The following is a 7,805-nucleotide window of genomic DNA, read 5'->3' as shown; positions in this document are numbered from 1 at the left end:
TGCAGCTGAAGCATGTTACTGGAAGGCAAAGAGAAATGCTTCGCAGGTTGGGAAGGAGATTAATTCTGCCCATTTCAGTGACCAAGACATACTGCTTTCAACACACTGGACATACTGCTGCATCCCAGAAGCTGTTTACCACAAACAGAGAAAGAGCCACAGATGATTCTAAGGGCAGGAATAGTTTTTAAAAGTACCTCTGGATCTCAGAGATCCTCCAGAGACCTGATGAATGAGCGTGCTAGCCTGAGAAGATGTGTCCCAGCTGGAAAGAAATGGTAATCAGAGCTCACGAGGTGGAAGGCAGAGTTAGGTCTTGCAAGAACTTTCCTTGTTAGGAAAGCCCCGGACAGAGGTTTTCACTGACGGTCGTAAAAAGGGCTAGGGAGTATTTCAACGGTCACATGCTTATGCTTTCTTGCTGTTTCTGCTTAAAAAAGCTCTCTGCATGGCACCCACAGCATAGCAGAAGAATTCATGTGCATCTTCCTGGCTGCCAGGATGGAAATGTTCTCCTATTCCTAAGAAAGAAGAAGGTTTTCACAGTGATCTCAGAGAAAAAGGGAAGAAAACTTACCTTTCTAAAAAAGCTCTCCTCCTTAACACGAACACAGCAAGAACAGTGACACACTGGGTGCTTCAGAAATCAAGAATATCTCCAGATGAAACCATCTGAAATGACTTACGTGGAAGCTCATTGATGAGAGACGTAGGTTCGATGGCACTGCCCAAACAAGACAGGACCTCCTCAATGTGTGCTACCATCGTGCACATCATGCAGAAGCCTTCTTCTGCACCTGAACATGAAGGGAAAGAAGGAAGGAAGGGAGGAGGGAAGCAAGCAAGCCTGATGTGCATCTCCAGGGTGCTGAAACCCTCCTCCTCCCTACCAAGGAGGTCATAGTCTGTGGTGTCCACCAGCCAGCTGTGGACATCTCTCCCCCATGGCGGGGATCTGCTCTGGGCCCTCTCTCTTTAGGGCCACCCCAGTCCCCGTGTCTCTGTACCCCCGTAGGGGACCCCAAAACCCCCACAAGGGCCCCCCACACCCCTATTGACACCTCTGCCCCCTATCACGACCTCTGACCCTTCCCAGGGTCCCTAAACCGCCCCTCCCCCTGTGGAGGAAAAGGGGAGAAAAGGAAAAGTGGGGGAAAACCCGGCGGATTCAGGGGCAGAGGGGGATGCTGGGAAAGGGGGCAGGGCTCACTCCCCATTGGTTGCCGCGGGTGGGGGGGCGGCAAAAGGGGGCATGGCCAGGCACGGTGGTTGAGCAGGAGCCATGGGAGGGAGGCGGAGCTGGAGGGACCCCTTGTGAAGCCCCAGTTCTCCGTGGGGCAGACCCCCATCACTAATGACTTCTCCCCCCTACACTCCCCCTCCCCCCAGAATCCCCATGGAAGGGGAGGGGTATGGGGGGGGAGGGGAGCTGGGGGGTCATGTACCCCCCCCCCCCAGCTGCCTCTACGACCCTTCCCATCCCCAGAGCTTTGTCCGTGGGTGCATCCAGGTGCTGGGGCGCCTGGGCCGCGGCTCCTTCAGGGAGCTCTATCAGGTACTGGGGGTCTGACCCACACATCTATGGGGGCTGCCCCCCACATCTATGGGGCCACCCCACATCTATAGTCCGATTCCCACCCTTACGTCTCTTTCTCCCTTCCCCCTACAGCCATCCCCCATCCCCGTGCATCCACCCTTACATCTCTGACTCCCACCCCACATCTATGGGGCACGACCCACAGCACAACAACTTGCCCCCCATCCCATCCTCATCTTACAATCCCTGCCCCATGGCGTATCCTATCACCAGCTTTCCCCCAGTCCCCAGGGATGCCAGCTCGCTGTACGGTGGCTATGAGGCACACTGTAGGGCCTGGCCCCATGGCTGGGCCACCCCGTCACCCACCCCAGCTTCCCACTGCCACCCTCCCTCACCCCCACCAGCACCTGGGAGGAGGAAGAGGAGGAGGATGATGAAGAAAAATCCTTGACTTTAGACTCAACACTACTTAGCAACAACTGAAAACATCAGTGTGTTTTCAACATTCTTCTCATCCTGAATCCAAAACATAGCACTATACCACCTACTACAATGAAAATTAATTCTATCCCAGCTGAAACCAGGACAGAGGCAAAACCAGGGCAGAAATGTGTAGGTATTTCTACTTACAGAAAGTATAAAACACACAGCTCGCAAGCCAGCCATGAAACTCACAACAAAATGAGCAAAGGTGATTCTCCATCGGCATCCTCTTTCATCTCCAAATGCCAGCACTTGGGACGGCTGTGCCCTCTACACATCTGTCGTAGTTTAACCCGGCTGGCAGATAAACACCACGCAGCTGCTCGCTCACTCCCCACCCTGCCAGCAGGCTGGGGGAGAGAATTGGAAGAAAACAAAAGTAAGATTTGTGGGTTGAGATAAAGAAAGTTTAATAGGACAGAAAAGGAAGAGATAATAATAAAGAATTAGAATAAACAAACAAGTGATACACAATGCAATTGCTCACCACCTGCTGACTGATGCCCAGCCAGTTCCCGAGCAGCAGTCCCTGGTCAGCTTTCCTCCTGGTTTATACACTGGGCATGATGTCACATGGTATGGAATATCCCTTTGGATCAGCCGTCCTGGCTGTGTTGCCTCCCAACTTTTTGTGACCCCCCCCCGGCCTACTCACTGGTGGGATGGGGTGAGAAGCTGAAAAGTCCTTGACTTGGTGTAAACACTGCTTAGTAACAGCTGCAACATCAGTGTGTTATCAACATTCTTCTCATCTGAAATCCAAAACACATCATTATACCAGCTACTAGGAAGAAAATTATCTCTATCCCAGCCAAAACCAGGACAACATCGAACCCAGCGAGAGAGGCATTGGGAAGGGGGACGTGAGCAGGGACAGGGTCCAGGTGAGCAGCCAAGCGCAGGGACCTTTCTTGACAGTAGTCGTTCTCTGGCGACCTGTGTAAAAGTTAGTTCTTCACTGGCCTAGGAGAGAGGCAAGGACACTTTAGCACAGAGTTACCAAGGGAATTTACTTTTTTTTTTTTTATTTAGCTATGCGTATAACACCTGCATAAAACAGTTCTCTATGCCTGCCCTATCACCTTTTCAGGCACATATGACATCAAAAACCACCTTGACAAATCCCATAGAAACTCCTGCCCTATCAGCTGCTCAGCCACCAGTAACAACATCACAGGCACCTGAGAAAGCAACAGGCTAGTTCCTGCCACGAATGATGTCACAGACACCTAAGCAGGCCATGCGTCTTTTCCCATCTATCTGCTACTCACTCACAAGTGACATCGCTAGCATCTGCACAAGTAGTATTAAAAACTCCTGCTCCTCCCCATCAGCTGCTCAGCCACTGGTGTCTTCACAAGAACCTGCACAGTCCGAGCATCCTCAGTTTCAACATGCCATCTTTTTCACCTCCTTCTCTATCTTTCTTGTCTCCTGTCTCTCTGTGCTCTTCAACTCTGTCAGGCACTTTTCTCAGTCAGTCCATGACCTCCCAATGCCTTTTACTGTTAATGGGTTTCTGTGGGAGATGGTGCCTTGAAAGCACCGTCCCAGCTGTTGTCCGAAAAGTGGATTCATTTCCCGCTGTGCAACGAGCCAATAATCACACGCTCAGGAGAGACATTATTTATTTCATATTTGCGCAAAGATGGATACTAGGTGGTAATTCCACAAAGCTAGCATACCACACCAAAGAAAAACAATGTATTTATTCTGTTACCTGATTAGTAAAAACCCACCTAAATTTACATTCATTGGTTAGTAGTTATCATTTCATTTACTATTGGTCAGTTATATTCAAATTAGCCTCTCTTGCTATGTAGATTAGCATGCATGCTCCTTGCATGTGTAGGGGGGGCAAGTTCTTCCAGCCTGGAATTGAGTCGGAGGTCATGATCTCCCCCTGCCAGCTTTAACTTTCCCCCAGCTCATGCATTTTTGGCAATCATCCAGCTTTTGGCACCTTCTGGAGCAGGATGTTTTCTTCTGTCAGTCACGTCTGACATTTCTTAGGTCCAATTATCCTTAATGTTTTCTCTCTGATGGACCTTGAGTATTTTTGCCAAGTTGGCAATGCACACAAAGCATCCTTAAAGCATCAAGGCCTAATTGTTCCAGGGTGTCCTTACCCTATGAATGCCAACTGTGTGCCTTTCTGATTACAGCCTTACTTGTTAATTTGATATATACAAAATACTTCTTGCACAAAACAGTCAGACTTGTCCTTCAACACAGCCATATGACCTGCACCTATTTCTCTTCTCTCTCTGCTTTGTGCTCTGGCTGTTTGATGCTTTTTTTCACCTCATAGGTCTTTGTGCCCTGGCTCCCTCCTGCTGTTAAACCCTGTTCCTGCAAGAGAAGTGGTAAACAGTCCGTGTCCCCTCTCTGGCATCTGACCTGGTCAACTAGTGGGAACTGTCACCATCAGCCCCGGCTGTACTGGAAGTCTTCTCCTGGCACAGGCTCAGCTCAGGGTGTTCTTGGTGTGGAACATGGTTCCTGAAGGAGAAGAGCAAAACTCAAAAAAACCTCTATATGCAATCTTAAGACTATTCAGATACTCATTTTTACCATTATGTGGCTTTAGCCACAATATTGTCTGTTACCATCCACTTTGAATATGAACATGTGAACCTCCTCTGTGCAAGTGTGCTTAATGCCTATTTATTAGCCAAGTTTGCAAGACTTTGTTGCAACTCTGCTGCTTTCAGCCAGTTTGGTCTGGTTTCTTCTAGCAGCAAAACCACTTCTACAGGCGAGGTCATTGTCAGTCAAGTTCAATTGTGCATGTCTTGGAAGCCATCTTAACATCGTAGCTTTTTCTGATGTAACATTCCTTCCTTTTGTTTTGTGCACACCTGCACACCTTAAATTGGAGCAGAATACTATTTGTATCCACTAATTTGAGCAAGGCAAGTTGGGCATACTTGAGTAAACCAGCAGAACGTAATCCCTAAAATAATTAAAACTCCTAATATCGTTAATACTAAACTGAAAAATTGTTTCAATATTGGGGTAATAGAAGGAAATAGATTTGACAACCAGTTCCATCGCTCTATTTCTTTCGGGTCCTGTCTTACATTTTGTACCAAAGTTTCAAAGTTTTACAGTTGGGCTTCTATAGGTTTACTGTTACCTATGAGATCAAAACAACAAAGAAGTCCTTCAAAATTTTCACACCAGTGGTTGGCCGTAAGTAACAAGTAGCCTATGGCTGCTCTGTTTTGTAAGATTGCTTCCCTGTTTGACTGCTGTTCCTCCTGTAATAATGCAATCAAAGTGGAGGTGGCTTTCAGAGTTTTTGCTAGCATCCAGGCCACATGCGTTAGTTGGAGGTTGGCATCTAGTGCAAGTGCAAGGACTCCCATTAATGAGATGCTTAATGCTACTGCTTCTACTTTCCTTAACAGACATATCTGAGCCACAATCCAACGGCAGAGCCTGAGGTAGGCTCCTTCTGCTTCTTTTTGTGTAATATTTGGATAAGGTATGTCTTGTTAGTAGGGAGACTTTGAGTCTTCCAAGTGCACAGTCTTCCAGTTGCATTTTGGGGTACATAAATACAGGCCTGGAGTCCACATAATAGAAACCATCCTTTTGGGACATAGAGATCAGCAGAGTAATAGGAAATCTTTGTTGTCATGTTATAGATTAAATCACTGTTGTTCAAGTTTACTGATGGTGCAGTAGCATTAACCATATACATGCAAAATTCTGCTGGAGTAACACTGAAAAGTTGGAATCACATAGCATGCTGAGTTGTCCATGCAGCCAGTGTTGAGACTTTTCCTATATTGGGAAGCTGACTATAGGTTAGATTCACCTCAAAGCTGGACAAGTTTGAGTCATTATGTATTAATGACTGGGGTGTGCTCATGCCTATGGAACGTACTTGCAACTTCTGCGATACCTGACCCATTCTCTACACAAAATTAATCCAAATTATTTAAGTTAGTCTTTGCTAATAATAGCTACCAGTTTGAACTCGGAGTTACGTGTTGTAGTGGAATTCCTCTGATTGTGTTCAACAGCAGCAAAAAGAGGATCATGGCCAGGAACTTGGTGCTGCTTTCACCTGAGAGTGGTGGAACCCTGTGTCTTTACCTGCAACTTTAAGAGCAGAATAAATACATAGCGATACTTGCACAGGACCCTCCCACTTGGGTCATAATGTATCTTTAGTTTTATAGACCTTTATCATGCCATAACCTCCAGCTCAATACAGATGGAAATAGTTTCCTAAAGGTAAAGTTTGTGTAATTACAGCTTCCTACCATTTCTCCTTAAAACTGTCTTGTAGATATAAGACATATTGGGTAACCACTTCATCCCCTGCCAGAAAGCTTGTGTGTGCTGGAGCAAAGGTTCCTGGAATTCTATCTGATCTTCCAAAGAGTCTCAAAAAGATTTAATTTATGACCTGGGTTTGGGCATCACCTTAATTACCATAGTGCTAATGGTAAAGCTTCTGTCAATTTTAATTGAGTTTCTCTACAAATTTTTGCCAGCTTACTCTTTAGTTCATTTTCTCTACCTGTCCCAAGGATTGGGGGTAGTAAGGTATATGCAGTCTTTGTCAAATCCCTAAAGCTTTATGCAGGTTTTCTAATACATCAGCTGTAAAATGTGATCCTTTATGGGAGTCTGTTTCTTCAGGCATGCCAAAACGTGTTATGCCATCTTTCAATAAAGCTTTAATCACCACTTGAACATTTGCTTTTCGGGTAGGGAAAGCTTCTACCCAATGGGATAATTGATCTATTAGAATCTGTAGGTGGGTTTGCCCATCTTTTGGAGGGGTATCTGCAAAGTCAATTTGTAGTTTCTGGAACTGTATCCAGGCCCAAGGGCATCCTCCTTCCAGTTTTGTCTCTATTTTGGAGTTTGCTTTATATTCTGCACATCTCAAACACCCTTTTGTGACTTGTAATATTGCTTGGGTCAATCCAGGTGCCATCCATGAGTGAGAGACCTGATTTTCTAGGGAAGATGCTCCTCTGTGTGTCTGATGGTGGAGTTCTCTCACCAAAACTATCAACATAATCCTGGGGAAAAAAGGGTTTCCTTCTGATGTCCAGATTCCATTTACTTGTTTTGCTCCTAAAGGATTTCCACTTTTCAGTTTCTTCTGTGGGTAAGGTTTCATGTTATCTTTTTTCAGTTTTCCTTAGTTATGGTCAACAGCATTTCTCCTTGTATCTTTGGTTGGTCCTGTAAGGGTTGTAAGGCTGCTGCCTTAGCTGCACCGTCGGCAAGATTGTTTCCTTCAGTCAGATCAGAAGTAGCTTGCTGGTGAGCTTTATGGTATAATACTGCTGCTACTACTGTTTTTTCTAGAGCATGTAGAAGGCCCAAACTTTGTTCTCGACATGCTATTTTGTGTTGTGCTGATATTAGAAACTTTCTTTCCAGATCAGCTCTGCTGCAAACACTACTCCCAGAGCATATTTGAAGTCTATGTAGGTGTTAGCAGTTTGATTTTCTGCTAAAACACATGCTCAAGCTAATGCTATTCATTATGCAGCTTGTGTCCTGGAAGAGCTCTTGCTTCCAGCACTATAAATTGCATGGTGACATTGTACCCTGTAACTTGTCATCCCTTTTCATAGTAGGATGATCCATCGCAGAGTAACACCAAGTCCAAGTTGTCGAGGGGCTGTTCCTTTACATTTGTCAACACTATTGGTTTCAATTCCAGAGTTTCTAGGCAGTCGTGATGAGATCCCTGTTCCAGCTGTAATATTTCTGGCAGTAGGGTTGCTGGATTTAACAGGTCACG

This window comes from Accipiter gentilis, unplaced genomic scaffold (assembly GCF_929443795.1).
Source record: "Accipiter gentilis unplaced genomic scaffold, bAccGen1.1, whole genome shotgun sequence".
In the NCBI taxonomy this organism is placed as follows: domain Eukaryota; kingdom Metazoa; phylum Chordata; class Aves; order Accipitriformes; family Accipitridae; genus Astur; species Astur gentilis.
This window is presented reverse-complemented; position numbering follows the sequence as displayed.